Genomic DNA, 16,997 nt, shown 5'->3' on the forward strand with positions numbered 1-16,997 from the left:
GGTAGAATTAATTGTGGGGTCTCATCATCAGGGTTCGACACTAACGGTAGTCCGATACCCCCTAAAATCTAGGACTACCAAAACATGGTTAATCAGTAGTCCTGTGGACCACCTGGAAATTTGTGTATGGTCTGGCTATTTCAATGCTAAATAAATGGCATAAAAGTCCTCCCAATAATGTTTATATTATGTAAAATGAAAATGTCTGATATCCCAAATATATGTGAACTGCAGAAAAGACAGCAAAGGTCAGCAATAAAAATGTAGATCAGTTAAAAAAACTTCCCAAATTTGGATAAAAAAAAATCATTCCCCCAAGAAATAGAAACAGGTAGAGGTAGTTTTAAAAAAAAGGCAATATCTTTTTGGATGCTTTCCTGTTAAAAAAAAAACCCATATGCATGCCATTCAAATATTAAAGGCATTTTGTTTCAGCAACATATCTGTAGAAGTGCTTTCAACAGTGATGATGAAATTGACCTCTAGTACACAAAGACTTTGTATCACTTCAACAAAAATCTTGTAAACAGTTTGAAGAATTAATGAAAACTTAAAACATTGACTGATTTTTATCCTTTTCTTTCTAAATAATTCTGGAATAAAAGGTCAAAGAACACCTAACAAGGCCTTAGAAATTTTCTCAGAATTTTGCATCATTTTTCATTTTTCAAAATTTTCTGGCGGGAAAAGTTCTTTGATTCACTGAATGTCAACCTTAATGATTCGGAGGGAGGGGGGGAGGGACCAAAATATTTTCAAAACTCAAATTAACATTTGTATGCTTTTGAGGTGCTCAGATGACGGGAAATTGCATCTTATTTTGAAAAAAAAATCTTGGAGGGGGGGGGGGGGGCCATGGGCATGCCCCAAAACAACCCCCATGCTTGTTCGGGCTGCTTTGCGGCCCTAAGAGGTAGACTACCCAAAAAAAAATTCTTGGTAGTCCTTTGGATTACATATCCTCTAATGTTAGTGTCAAACCCTGATCATGGGTTCTAGCTATAACATTTTCCATCCTAAGACTTGCAAATTGATATTTGCTGCCTCCACCTCTGCTGTATTTAGGTTAAATAATATACATAGCAAAGACTGCATTCCTTTCCCTGAAGTATTTAAAGAGAGCAGATGGCTGTGAGATTGCCTTGCTTACTGATACAGGCGGTTTCATACGCAGCTTTGTAATTCAACGGAATTATATACCCTTGATGGAACTAGGAAAATATGTTCACAAGGGGCTCTTTATAGCTTGCTGTTCGGTGTGAGTCTTAGTTTTACTTTTTTTCTAATACACAACTTGGATAAAGAGGTGTCTCATTAACACTCACACCACAGCTTGTATCTACATTCGCAGAAAAGATCTATGATTAAAAGCCCGGACAGGAGAACAAAATTTTCCTCTTGAAAAGATTTGAAATAAATCTTAAGAGAGGCTAAATCAAATAAACTGACTAAGCTATGGATAAAAAAAAGAAATAACTACATAGAAAACTGAAGACAAAAAAAAGAATAAAATATGTAATCTTCAAACAATGTACATGGAAGATGTTTTGACATGCATACGAAAATTAAGAAAAGATTGAATCATAAATTGCTTTGTTATGAAACGCTTGGAATGCAATTGCAAGGTGTTAATTTCATACCAATATAAAATTAGTATGTGTTTTTAAACCTCCCTTCCCTGCTATAGAGATTTGCCAAAAACTTAAGTTTAATGAACTTCATTGAAAATTTGCCAATATAAAATGTTACATTGGAGTTATCTTTCTTTGTCCAGAATAGTAGTCAAATCAACTTAAATCATAACTGTCTGACATTTTATATTTTATGATGTATTTAATTGAGTAGTTGTAAACTCCATTAGAAATTTGAATTGAGATCGTTTTTGGAATAAGGGAAAGGGGGAGGTGAAAAAAAAATGGTGGGGTTCAATTTTTCTTATTTCAGAAAAGAAAATTTCTTCAAATATCAAAGTATCAATATTCAACAGGATAGTGAATTGCTCAAAAGCAAATAAAAACATTTTAAGTTCATTAGACCACATTCATTCTGTGTCAGAAACCTATGCTGTGTCAACTATTTAATCACAATCCAAATTCAGAGCTGTATCCAGTTTGAATGTTGTGTCCATACTAGCCCCAACCGTTCAGGGTTCGACCTCTGCGGTCGTATAAAGCTGCGCCCTGTGGAACATCTGTTTTGCTTATATTTTGAAAACCAAAGCAGTTAGAGCAAGTCTGACATGAGGTAAAAGTTCTGTCGGCCCTTAAATTTTCAGATGAATCTAATAACCCATTGTTGGGTTGCTGCCACTAAATTGGTAATTTTAAGGAAATTCTGCAGTTTTTGCTTATTATCTTGAATAGTATTAATGATACAGATAAGCTGTAAACAGCAAATATGTTCAGCAAAGTAAGATCTACAAATAAGTTCATATGACCAAATCCTTAGGGTATCTAGAATAAAGTTACTATTTGAACCAAACATAGAAAAGAAGACATCTTTTATGATAAGCAATGAGACAGTTATTTGCAACACATTAGTCAATGTTGATGAAAGCATCTTCAAGTCAACTGCAGTTAAACACCTAACAACTTTTTCTTTTGCTTTTAAAGAAAGTATGACAAAAAACTGCATATTCAAACACTTATTAATATACATTAAACCAAAAAACAAATTACGATGAAATTGGACACTTTAACTCATAAACGAAAGATAAATGCCAAAAAATCAAGGTGAGCGATTCAAGCTCTTGAGAGCCTCTTGTTATAATATACAACCGTAAAAAAATACTTCATTGAATGCTATGATGTCGTCGTTATTTGAAAACAAATTTGGTTAACTTTAGTAAAGGAATCTCTATGAAATTTTACCAGAAGGTTCAATACCACAAAAGCTAGGTTGGAGATAGTTTAGGAATTAGGAGCCAAAAAAAGTATTTTTGTAGTTTTCGGACAATATTATAACTTGCGTGTTAGTATATAGATCACACTGAAATAGCGTCACAAGTTCCATATCACAAATGGAAGGCTGGAAATGAGTATGGGGTAATTGTCCCCAAACAATCATTTCATTTTGTGTACGCCCGTTTGCGGGACGTATTATGGCATACCGTTGACCGTCTGTCTGTCAGTTTTAGTCCGTCGTCAACAGGTCGGACATTAATTAAAAATGCTTTACCCAATTTACATAAAATGTTGGTGAATTGTATTGACAAAAGCTCCCTTTCGTTTTTCATAAATTTTGGATTTTACGTTTCTGAGAAATGTTTTTTTCACCAGTTTTCGGACAATAACTTAAATATGCTTCCTCCAATTTGCAACAAACTTTGGTCAATTGTTTTGATACGACCAATTTTTCTCATTTCTGAAAATTAAAAAAAAAATTATTCAAATATTTTTTTAGGGAATTAAAATTCAACAGCATAATGAATTGCTGAAAAGCTTAAACATTTTTTTAAGTTCATCAGACCACATTCATTCTGTGTCAGAAACCTATGCTGTGTCAACTATTTAATTACAATCAAATTTCAGAGCTGACCCTGTATCAAGCTTGAATGTTGTGTCCATACTTGCCCTAGTCTCGATCATCCAGCCGCTTTATTTTTCGGAATAGTATCGGCTTTTTTAGCTTGTTTTTAATGATAATGTCCAAGACGAATAACCAAGAAGTTGGTTATTGACTTCGGAAGAAATTATATTACGATAATACTATTGAAAAGCCCGAGTGTACCGATTGTTGTTTAAAGCTATTTATATTTTGTTTGTGACGACATACAAGTCGTGGAAAACACCAGACAGCATGGCTTCCATGACCGCGAAGGAAAAAAACAGCACATCAAACCTTGGTAAGATGATATAACAACACAAACTGTTACATACATTTTAACGAAACTGAAACATGGAGTAGTTATATATTCTTTCATGCATGTCCGTGCTACGTAAGCAAGTTAATAATTATACAATAAATGACAATTTTTGTATTGACTGGGACCACTCGAACAGTCGTGTGTACGCTATAAATACATTTTGGAGTTGTTAACTTTAAAAATACTTGATGGAAAAGTGATATGACGCCGAAATATCAACTTCATCCAAGATAAGTTTGTTGTATTTATATGTGGTGTATAAAGGAGTTTGCATCTTGATATGTGTAAAAAAAAAGGGGGGGGAAGGAGAGATGCGCAATGTTGTACACATTTGAAGGAGGGAACGCAATTCAAAAGAATAAGCAGAAGAAAAACAAACAAAGTATATATCTAGAAGATGCCACTGATTTTGTACATACACCAAACGGTCAAAATGATTTATGCTCGATTTTTTTTTAAACAAATGCATTTAGCTTATACAAACATATAAGAAGTGCGACACGTTGTTATGAAAAGCAATTTAAATATGCTGTTAGTAAACAAAGTCTGGACTGGTCAACTTAAAAAAGAAAAATACTTTTTTGCACTTTTAAGAGGCATTTTTTTCACACTAAAAAAAGTCCATAAAAGAACACAAATGTTGTCAGTGAATATATACCAATTGGCTATCTAAACCTTGACACAAAACCATGGCATGAGGAATACACTGTAGAACAATAGATGCAGCATCAATGAAAGGAGATGCCAATGAGGCAGCAACCGGTGAACCCAAACATACATTACCAAAAGTAGACATCAACATGATTAAGAGGACATCTTGTTGACTTAAACAAAAATTGAGAATAAAAGTACCAAAAGGTCAACATTATACAAGTAAGATCATGTGGTATGAATACCAATGAGACAACTATCCACCCCAAGTTCAAAGGAGGTGGATGAGAGCAAGTATAGGCAACTGTATGGCCTTTAACAATGATAAAAATTCATGCATGATTTTGATAGAGAATACAGACAGGGAATGTGTCAAAGAGACATCAACCCGACAAAAGAGCAGGAAACAAGGTTCACATGTACAGGAGAATTCGAAGTTGTTGTTTTTGTGAAGCTGCCCTTTTATACAAAAGTCATGATGGATATTATAATAGTTTGTGTCAAAGAGACATCAACCCGACAAAAGAGCAGGAAACAACCCAAATGCCACTAATGGTTCGTGTCATCACCACAGCGAGATAATCTCGCATCCCGTAGCGGGATTCAGCTTGCACCAAGACATTTCTAAATGTATATTTCTATATGATGTTTTTTCCGAACATTTTGTTTTTCATATATGCTATGCTGGTGACCAAAAATTGATATGATTTTAACATTTACTTTATTTTGTAGACAAACCAATGATGATTTCGGGACACAGATGTTATGTGTAAAATGTGAAGAATTAAAAAAAATCTATATAAATATTCGAATTTTCATTGTATCATAAACACCTTCAATTTTATAAGAAAAAAGATTCAAAGATTTTTTTTTAATTACTGAAGCAGCAATCATTATAAATAAATCACAGTATCAAAAATGTTGGGTTAACATTATTTTGACAGCAACCACAAAGCGAAAAAAGGTACACAGACATATATTAAGTAAATGAAACAAACATCAAGAAACACATTGTTGTCAGATATGTCGGAGAATTTTAAAGATTTGTATTAACAAATTAAAAATCATATAAACAATTTAACAGTTTTCATGTTTGCGTTGTATCTCATTTACATGTCTGGCCCTTCTCAGTTAACTATATGGTATGGAGTTTTCTTAATATTGGAGGCCGAGCAGTGATTATGTTTGCGAATATCCATGTAATTTGAACTCTGCTGGGTTATTGCCTCATTAGCAATCATACCAATCTCCTTATTTTATATAAAGGTTCAGGAGAATTCGAAGTTGTTGTTTTTGTGAAGCTGCCCTTTTATACAAAAGTCATGATGGATATTATAATAGTTTGTAGTAGGAGAATACACTTTTCAATTATTTTTTGTACAAGTTATCATGCAGTATGGGATAAATCCCATTCCATCTTTTCAATGTGATTGATTCAAACATGCATTTAAAGAGTATTGGGTTTCATGAATGACTGGTTAACTTCTGTATTTCATCACAGACACGGAGACTGGCAAAGTGGTATTGTGTGAAGGTTGGTCTCCAAATGTTTTTTTCCCAAAACGATTAGGCGATATGGATTATTGGTGAAACATTCAGACTATTCTGTCGTTAGCAATTTTAAGATCAGTTAATTTTGTAAAAACAAATTGAGTTGACTCATTGTGTGATCTCTCTGATCTGCAAGTGATAAGTTGTTAAGCAGGGTTTTCTACATTGTAATCTTAGAGTTGTTTTTCTTTCCATCAACGTAACTTGATGTGTTCTTTTCGAGTAAGGTAAGTGCGTCAGATATCTGAAAGATTGTTATAAAAAGGAAAGCATAAATTATAAGAATTTACAGAAATAAGAATGAGACAAAACTAAGAAAAATGGATAAAAATAAAAAATAAGGAATACAGACTAACTTGGCTACAATATACCGACTGTTGGTTGCTTAACGTCAAGTGGCAAATATTTCATGCATGCTCAGGACGATGTGATGCAATATAAAGAATAGAGAATATATATAGTGGTGTGCTATAATATGAAAATAGAGAAAAATGGTAGTTTATAGTATGAAGATAAGAGAATATTAAACGTGGTGTGTTAAAATATAAAAATAAGATCTTTTGGGTTGCTTGGTTATCGTCTTGTGGTAAATAATGGTAATGTTCATGACGAAAAAAAAAAATAACAATAACAATAATTATAAAGATGAAGTCCTAAATTATAGCCCGTTGCGGATGTTCGAGAAATTATAACTCACCAGAAAATTAAGGTATATTGGATTGCTTTATGTACAACGGTCCACCTACGGATCCCTCTCTTATAGCACAGAGAGCGTGGTATCCTCTATACACGACCAGTGGCGGATCCAGAACTTGTTATAAGGAGCGCACTATACAGTCATGCTACAGTGTTTCCTTATATGATATAATCAACCAATTTTTCCCACGAAAACAAATCATGTCTTTCATTTTTTTTTTCATGTGACAAAAATTCAGAAAAAAAGATCACCGCTAATTACAGTTTTTATCGTTCTTTTAAAATTGCCCATCTGCAAGTTGGGCAACATAGGATCAGCTACAAGAATGTCAGTTTTAATAGTCACATATACATGTAACGTTACACTGTTTACTGTTGTTATTAAATTTTTTTTAAATATAATGGTGATAACGGAAGTGCTATTTATAGATATGTTCTATATTTAATTATTTGTTACGCCCCCTATAAATATCTGACCAGTCCGGTTAATCACCCCAGACGCTATATTTAAATATGCGTCTGGGTTATCGAGACTATACTTGCCCCAACTGTTCAGGGTTCGACCTCTGCGGTCGTATAAAGCTGCGCCCTGAGGAGCACCTGGTTATCTATTGACATGAGCTACCTTTCGATTTTTATAAATTTTAGATTTTCGTTTCCAAGCTATTAAAAATGGGGATTTTCCAGTTTTCGAACAACTAAAAAATGCCTAATTCAGCAGTTCTCATGAACCGTTGGTGAATTGTTTATATCTATTGATGTAAGCCACAGGCACTTGTCCCAGAATTTTTTTCCTTATATAGTGTTATATTAGGGTTTATAGGAATTTTTTCGACAAGTGCCTGTAGTTTTCGAGGCAAATATGCAACACGAACACGCCCTTACATAAAAGGTGCACTCGATTTTCTCTTTTTAATGCAATTGTTTAATACCCATGTTTTGGAATTTTTTCTTGAGTCACATAATGAAAGTACAGAAACGAAAATTAAGGAACAAATAGACTGATATGTTCTTCGTCCGTGGTAAAAAAAAAATAAAATCGGAGGTTATGCATTTTTTTTTTAGATCCAACTGAATAGACACTCATGTCTTCGACTTGATAACTAATTGTTCTGCTTAATTATGCAATAGATGAATTCAAACTTATGGAAATGGTGTTTCTATGATAAAATACTTCGTAATTTAGCCGAAATTGTCATTTTATTAGTTTCTATCAACTTTTATTTTTTTTGTTACTATAATAAACATTACAGTAAGCATTTATCGCCTTCTCTAACAAAGAGCTTCGATTCTTTAGTTCTATTTCAACCGAGTTTCTGCCTACAGGTACAATCCAAATTTAGACTTGTATCTAGCGCGAATATTGTGTCCTTTTTGGCCCCAACTATTCAGGGTTTGAGCTATGCGGGCATATATGCGCTCAGTGAAGCATTTTATTGGTTTATATCTCTGAAACTTTGGTAATTACTTAAATATTTTTAAAGATAGAGATAAAAGGTAAACAGGCTCAGCAATTATGTTCAGCAAAGTAAGATCTACAAATAAATCAGTTTTACTTTGACCAAAATTGTCAATTGGCTTTTTAAGGAGTTATTGCTCTTTATAGTATTTTTTGTCAAAATTTTGGTAATCTCTTCAACTTCGTACTTTTTTTTGGTCTTTTCATTTTTTTTTTGGATTCGAGCGTCACTGATGAGTAATTTGTAGACGACTGAAACGCTTGTCTGGCATTAATACAAAATTATTCCTGGTATCTGCGATGAGTTTTTTTTTTTACAAAATATGATCTTCTCCACATTAGTATGATGACTCATTAACTTCATTTCAGCAAGCATGACCGTAGTGGAACAAGAACTGTTGAACTTCAAGAGCTCTCAAGTTCAAAATTTTTGCTGGAGTTCATATCACATGCTTATATGGTTGTCTCAGATGTCACCAGTTATTATTTTTGTTTTCGTCGTCATTGGTTACTTTTCCAAAGATCATTATGTCACAAACATAAACTGGGTGTATCTGTGACTGGGAAATGTGTTGGCCTGGAACCACACACACACAATAAACAGTACGACAAGTCTGCACGGATTCTAACTCTGGGACTAGCTCTTGTAACAAAAGACGACTCTGGTTAGCGCGATGTATAATTTAATAAGTTCAGCATGGAATACAATTGTACAGAGTTGGAACTGCTCAGTGTAATACTAAATCCAATCTGCCACATTAAAATAACAACATAGTTTATATAACAAACCAAAAACTACTTGAATAGACTTGACAAATATTTCTCTAAATGAGTGAGAAAAGTCAATTAAGGGATTACAGAAAAATTAGCACATAGATAATGATTAACAATAGAACATATAGACTTATTTATGGAATTAAAGTCTTGGCCTGTCATATACGAATAATAGATCATTTGTAGTAAAATGTCGCTAATTGAAAAACAAATTAAAACATGAAATTAGATAAGCTTAATCTTCTAAACTTGACTTAAATCTTGCACAATAAAAATAACAAAATCCCTTAGTGAAATATTGCAATTATAACAAAACAGTGATTTTACAAAATCTTTTTACAAAATGTCCGAAAAGTCTCAAATCAATTTTTGTCCATTTTTCCACTGTGACAATTGCCTCTGACAAAAGTATTATCACAAAAGTACTGAAATTTTAGAAAACGGAAGTCCCTAATCAATTAAATGGAAAAATCAAAAGCTCAAACACACCAATCGAATGGACAACAACTGTCATATTTCTGACTTGGTACAGGTATTTTCTTATGTAGATAGAAAAATGGTGTATTAAACCTGGTTTTATAGCTAACTGAACCTCTCACTTGCATGACAGTCGCATCAAATTCAATTATATTGACAACGAAGTGTGAACAAAACAAACAGACACAATAGGTACAAATGTCAAAAATAGGCGTCACCATTGTGTTATCATCTTAATTACTCAAAAACAAAATCAATATCTTAAACTTTTACCATGTCATAATATAACGGGATGTATAAGTACAGAACAACGGCATATGTAACAAACACAAAAAGCAAATAAGAATACAAAAATTATCATAGAATAATAACATATGGCGGGATGTTTATACAGAGCCACGTCAAGTGAATACCACCCGGCCAAAAATTTAAATTAAACAGACTACTGAAACAGTAAAAGTAATATTCATAAAGAAAAAGAAAAGAATACTATAACACCTTAGATAAGATGACAAACATCGTCAGTATACCCATAATCTAGCTATACTTCAAGACCATCGTCTTTTGTTTGTGAAGTTGAGTAATATACCATTGATGTTTTAGCAGTTTTTGTGTCTATTATTTTTCATTAATATAGGATTAACACTTCAGCATAATCGTTATTTTATATTTACTATGTAAATTAGCCTCTTAAACTTTACCCGGTTTATAAATGCATAATATATAACACTGTGGAAAAAACTTTCAGGCAAAAATGTCAACAGTTAAAGCATGCACAAACCGCAAAACATCCGTAGTTCCAGAATTTTTTGATTTACAATTTTCAAATCTTTAACATGGTTAAATCTTATATGTCTCAAAATCGTACAAACTCCTGAGATATTTTTAAATCTCAATTTAAAATGCCGTTTAATTTTTTTTTTAATTCAATGGAATACGAGGGTTCTAATAATTACTTGATATATATAAGACTTGAAAAGTCATGAATACTTTTACTATGGTAAGTGTTTATTTTAACAATATATAGATAAACCAAAGTCTTGTAAATTAGTTTTATTCATTTTGAAATTAAAGTAAATCATTTATTTAACATTTCTTGTCAGGGGGATGTGTACAGTGTAAATTCATGTTATCTCTTATTTAATTATATGGGTCATTTTCAAAAAATGTCGAATTTTGAAATTGAAAAAATTATTAAAAGTTACTTATTCAAACAACCCTCTACATAAGCAAATCAAAACAAACAGTACTTTAAGAACAACATATTAAAAGATGCAATCTTAATGATGTCATACAAAAATATGTTGAAACATTTTTTGATCGGTGGTACATTATTTTGTCTATCCTGTTACCATTTTCAAAAGAAATTTTGGGTTATTAAGAAAAGGTTTAGATAAAATGTTAAGCTTGTTTTACGTAGACAATTAGATGGTTTTCAAGAGAATAAACTTCTATATATATTCATTCTGTAATATAATAGATTATTTGCCAATTTAACAGGTTGTACTGAAAAATGCCTCTAAAAATTGGTTTTCAAAGGTTGTAAAAATTACCACCAGTAATGCAAGTCTAAGATAGCAATTTATATTGTTCGGCATTTTTTCACCCTTTCAAATAAACCCAACATCAAGTAAATCCCTCATAAGTTGGTTTACTTTTCTCTATATTTCATTGGTAACAGGAACGTACGTTTCTGATATATTACTATATAAAAGTCTATCCTGTTACCTTTTTGTCTATCCTGTTACCGATATCAGTATTGCACCTGCGAATGCTTAATTGGGAAGATGAATACGTTATAACCTTAAGATGACTTCAAACAACGAAATATTTCATTCGTTTTGCACCTATATGTTAAGATAAAAAAATTAACGACGTTTTTGTCTACAATTGTCTATCCTGTTACTGTAACCATAGCAACCATAGTAACAGGATAGACATAACAGGATAGACAAATTTCTTCGTTTTTGATTGCTGTTGTGAAATAACTACTCCCTTTGGTGAAGTGATTATGTTTTTCTATTGTGAATTTGGTTTCCAACACGTTATTGCACTTTTTACAAGTATACTGTTGGTGTATTTAATCAAAATCGGTGGTAACAGCATAGACATGAAAAAAAGTACGCTATATTTTTTTCACTAAATGTCTTGAAATTTCTTTTCTCTACACTTTCGTTCAAGAAACGAGGCGTTTTAAATGTAAAGATTACTTTGCACTTTTGAGATCAACACTGACTGATTCAATATTCATAGGGAGAATAATTTCACGGCTGATTTAAGTAGCGGTAACAGGAAAGACATGAACCTCCTGTACGCAGATTCAATTTAGTTTGTAGATAATATGTTACATACAATGATAAAGAAGCTACGATTTTTCGTTAGAGTAATATTAAACGTTCTTAAAAAGTCCCTTTTGCAGATATCAAGGCGATCAGAAAATCGCAAAAAAATCATTTGAAATGTGTTTTTCTGACACTGTACGCAGACAAATACCCCCAAAATGGGTCTTAAATGCAGTTTAATCTTATCAAAATAGATGTAAGGTGTGTTTATTATTAATGTTCTGAATCACAAATCCGACAAGCTTTCATTTAAACCATTACAACTGAAATTTCCATTAGAAATAAAAAAGTTAGCATGGGTGTACTGAAAATTCGACATTTTTTGAAAACGACCCATATGTAATCATCATTTATAACTACATTAGCAAGGTAAATTAAATTATTTCAAAAGTAGGCGCATATATTTTTGTTTAATGCGGTGAACCTGCAAATAGGGAAGACATCCAATAGAAGAGGAAGTATAGATGCATTGTGGTCAATTTAATATAGCACGTTGTTCTAATGTGATGTTTTGTGCTTTTACATGTGTTTTAATTGAGGTTGCATTACCGTAGACGTTGGTATATTCACTGGGGTAAAGCTGATGACCGTAACTGCATTCACGGTCATCCCAAGATGTCGGATGAAAAAATAGGTCAGTTTCTGTATTGTCTGTTAAAGTGTTTCTATATCATTGTCTTTACAAATCATACATTGAAACGATGTAAATTTATAAAAGAATCACTCGAAAATCACTAATTACTTCCGAGAAATGTGCATGAAACGGGAAATTCGATTTGAAAAAATCGTTAAGATGACCGTAAATCATATCAAAATATTTTCAAGATGACCGTAACATAAAACAAGGATGACCGTAATTGGTAAAAAGATGACCGTAACTTGTAAAGGATGACCGTAATTTGTAAAGACTGACTGTAATTTATATAGTACGACCGTAACTTTTATAGGATGACCATCAATTCTAAGAAATATCCGTATTGTATTCAAAGCTTTTTTGTTGAGTTTGTCGATCTCAATAAGGGCTCGGTTAGCGGATATAAATATATTTCATAAATTTCTTTTATAATGAAAACTATAAATGAAGGTCAAGTTCAATAATGGCGATTTTGACTTTTACCGTTTAGGAGTTATGGTTCTTGAAAGATTGAAAAATGGAGTTTCCAGTCGTGTCCGTGCATTTACGCATGAAATGTTCTACCTAAGCTTCCCAAATTTTAATATGTTGTTACTGATGACAAAATGGAGGTCAAGTTCAATAATGACGATTTTGACTTTTACCGTTCAGGAGTTATAATGGTTCTTGAAAGATTGTGAAATGGCGTTTCCATTCACGTTGTTACATTTACTCATGAACCATTCAATCTAAGCTTTTCAAATTTTAAGATGTTGATACTGATGACAAAATTGAGGTCAAATTTGATATTGACGATTTTCACTTTCACCATTCATCAGTAATGGTTCTTGTGATATTGCCAGGACACAAATAAATATTAATAAATCCGGTTTGCTGTCGTTGTGACAGCCTCTTGTATTGAACTATAATATAATTGGCCATATTTAGGATATATAACAATGATAGTAAATTGCATATTTCTCGTAAACAATGAAATATTTATTAATATCGACGTTAAAATTTTAACACAAATTGACAGCGATACGACGAAAATTTGAAGAAACATGAATGTGTCCCTAGTACACGGATGCCTCATCTACACTATCATTTTCTATGTTTAGTGGACTATGAAAATGGGATAAAACTGTAATTTGGCTTTAGAATTAAAAAGATCATACCATAGGGAAAATGTGTACTAAGTTTCAATTTTTTTTAACTTGAAGCTGGACAAACGGACAAACAAACAGACGAACGGACGAACGTACGTACAGACCAGAAAAACATAATGCCAATAAATGGAGCATTAAAAACATTAATAATACATACGAATATTTGGTAATCGAACCCATGTGTATGGTTCCAGAGGAAGCAGATTAAAATCTTAATTTGTTTTGATATATGCAGGCGGAAACACTTTTGAAATAGAACAAAAGAATCGAAGCTCTGTGTTTATCGAGAAAGCGATAAATGTTAACTGTAATGTTTGATATAGTAACAAAATTTTAAAACGTTAATAGAAACAAATAAAACGACAATTTTCTTATTTTAAAAACACCATTTGCATAAGTTTTCAATGTATCTATTACATAGTAATGCAAAACAATAAGATATCAAGTCGACGACATGGTTCTTATCGGGGCCTTTTATAGCTGACTATGCGGTATGGGCTTTGCTCATTGTTGAAGGCCTTACGGTTACCTATAGTTGTTAATGTTTGTGTCATTTTGGTCTTTTCTGGATAGTTGTCTCATTGGCAATAATACCACATCTTCTTTTTTATATATAGTATCTAAATTTGGATGTAGAAAATGCATAACCTCCGATCACGGACGGAGAACATATCAATCTTTCAGTTCAGAAATTTTCGTGTCTGCCCTTCCATTATGTGAATCAAGAAAAAATTCCCCAAAACAGGTAACGATTGTATCGAAAAGAGAAAAATCGAGTGCACCTTTTTATGTTAAGGCATGTTTGGGGTGTATATTTTGTCTTTAAAACGTACAAAGCAAGAGTATTTTATATAGCATCTCGCTTCAGATTCTATCAATATTATATATTAAAGCTACAGGTTGACTTTATAACGTAAAAAAATGACAGTACGAAAAGATGAAATGTATGGGTCAAGTGAGATACCTATCTAATGAATCACAAAAACAGAGTAGGTGTGTTCGAATAGCTATTTTTTCTAAAAGTACTTGACGACAGTCTTTTAATTTGGATGATGATGGATATCTTCGAAAAAATATGATTTTCTTGTGTGTGATAACTAGGGTTTATAATCTTCAACCACTGAAAATGTTTAGTCTGCCCTTCCACGAAATATTTAATTAGAATTTTTTTAAATGCTTAAGAATTTTCAAAAATTCCATCTGACATCCGAACAGACAATATTTTTAAGTTGAATCAATGCAGACAAGATCATTAACTAATGCTCATTAGCTAGTAGATACATTTGTCTTTTAAAATATAACTGACATATAACGATCGATCGTAATGGTGCTATGTGGATAAATTTATCAGTTTTTAAGAGCAAAATTGGCAGAGCGTCATCCCTACAATGGCTTCCATTTCTACGATTGTGAGCATGAACTGGCGCAATGGGGAGATAATTTTGAAGAAGTAGAATCCTGACTGTATGAATAACATTTCTGTATATATACAAATTGACAACGTTCCGCCTTGTGATACGCATTTCGTACAATACTATTTTAAGGATCTACTTTGCTGGAGCTCACCTTCACTAGTTTTATATTCGAATGATATTTTCAAAATATTACTGTTATTTTATTTGCACGACAAAATGAAAGACGATATGATATCAATGGGTGTACATGCAATTTTTTGGCATTTTTAAAAATGTGTATTTATTATACAGAAACAAACAAAAATCTTTTGTCGAGCAGTTGAAGGCTGTGCACCCCATTTTTTTTTTATTATGCTTGTAAGGTGTCATTTTATCGCGCTTTTGTGGCATGTTTTCACTTCCTGTTCATTTGAATGTCTTTTGGCAATCATTTGATACAAAAAGATAGTTATAATTACGGATATTTCTTAGAATTAAGGGTCATCCTTTAAAAGTTACGGTCATCATTTACAAATTACGGTCATCTTAATAGCAGTTACGGTCAGCCTTGTTATGAATCGCTGATTCTGTTACGGTCATCTCGATTGTGATTTACGGTCATCTTGGCGATTTTTTCAAATCGAATTTCCCTTTTCATGCACATTTCTCAGAAGTAATTAGTGATTTCCGAGTGATTCTTTTATAAATTTACATCGTTTCAATGTATGATTTGTAAAGAAAATGATATAGAAACACTTTAACAGACAATACAGAAACTGACCTAATTTTTCATCCGACATCTTGGGATGACCGTGAATGCAGTTACGGTCATCAGCTTTACCCCAGTGATATTCAAATTTCCATACAGTAAAGATTTTTCAACAACAGGTAAGTTTAAAATACGCAAAATACCTTCGTTTTTTAACTCATGTAAACAATTAACCGGAACTGCCCTCGTTTTGAAACATGCATGCTATTTTTACACTTTTAAATGAATAATGGGATGGGCTATGATAAAGATCATTTAAATATTCAAAATATAATTAAATGCTTGTTTTGGTTAAATGTTTATTACAAACAAAACTTGCAAGTATAAATATATATATATACAACTCGTCTAAACATCAACCCAACAATGTTAGATCTGTAAATTTGCTTTCGCAAATTTTTGGTTCTTCCCTCGCCGGGATTCGAACCCATGCTACTGTGATATCGTGACACCAAATCGCCTGCACTGCAGCCGTCCCGCTAGACCACACGACCACCTGGGCTCTCAAAAAAGAGCTTTCGCTGGCCATGTGTTACCTTTCCACGTCAGTTTTAATCTAGCGGCGTACTACAGTACTTATGAATATATATATATATATATATCAGTCTAAAGATTTGCACAACGGTACTGATATAAGGTGTTATTAAACGAAAATGTTGTTATAAAATCGTGTTGACAACACGATTTTATAACAACATTTTCGTTTAATAACACCTTATATCAGTACCGTTGTGCAAATCTTTAGACTGATATAATTTTTTCCTTATCTGCATAGTATCGCCTATTCTAGACGATCCGGTACATAGTAAATTTGCTGGTTGGTCCTTTTTATAGACTTTTATATATATATATATATATAGTGTGGTTGTATGTAAATTAGTGTTTAGAAAGGGAAATAACCCCTGCTAACATGGGTATTGGAATATTATAACTCAAAAGTTAACCATGTTAACATGGTTAAGCTAGATAAAATATTTTGATCACGTTTTAAAAAATGTATGAATATATATATATTTATAATTATTAGTTCTAATATTCTCCTGTAATTTAAAAGGATTTTAAAGAAAGATATGATAATTTGATAAATAACTTTAATAACGCGATTTATACCAAGGCATGTTAATCTAATAGGAAGAAACAATCTGAATTTTATTGAATATTCTGCGAAAATCATTTAAAGGCTCATGCAGGTTTCGAAAGGACGATGGCTATGCCGCTTGTTTAAATGAAGACAATA

At 32.4% G+C, this 16,997-nt stretch overlaps 1 long non-coding RNA gene across 1 annotated transcript; it reads left to right on the top strand.

The window, feature by feature from the left end:
• Positions 1–3,646: 3,646 nt before the first annotated feature.
• On the top strand, positions 3,647–5,602 carry LOC139491448 (uncharacterized). The gene is made up of 2 exons (XR_011656541.1): positions 3,647–3,844; positions 5,249–5,602. It is a non-coding gene; the product is annotated as an uncharacterized lncRNA (long non-coding RNA).
• The last annotated feature ends 11,395 nt before the right edge of the window (positions 5,603–16,997 follow it).

Source organism: Mytilus edulis, chromosome 10 (assembly GCF_963676685.1).
Source record: "Mytilus edulis chromosome 10, xbMytEdul2.2, whole genome shotgun sequence".
Lineage (NCBI taxonomy): Eukaryota > Metazoa > Mollusca > Bivalvia > Mytilida > Mytilidae > Mytilus > Mytilus edulis.